This window comes from Eimeria mitis, genomic scaffold, assembly GCF_000499745.2.
Source record: "Eimeria mitis Houghton genomic scaffold, Emh_scaff456, whole genome shotgun sequence".
Classification (NCBI taxonomy): domain Eukaryota; phylum Apicomplexa; class Conoidasida; order Eucoccidiorida; family Eimeriidae; genus Eimeria; species Eimeria mitis.
The window spans coordinates 5,278-5,535 of record NW_013572872.1 but is presented as its reverse complement, the minus strand read 5'-3'; positions in this window follow the sequence as shown (position 1 = coordinate 5,535).

The window sequence follows — 258 nt, the reverse complement described above, 5'->3', positions numbered from 1 at the left end:
CCCAATGGGGGCCCCCCAGTCTGAATTTGTATTAGTTTGTATGCGAATGAAGAAATTAATATTTTTGTGTTTTATTTATAAAAGGAGATATTTATATATTTAGCTAGAAACCCTAAACCCTAAACCCTAAACCCTAAACCCTAAACCCTAAACCCTAAACCCTGATTTGGTTGTGTGTGAGATTCTATCTTTTTGCTGAGGCTGATGGTTTGGGGCTGCATGCGTTCACATAACTACCAGCAAGACATGCATGCATGC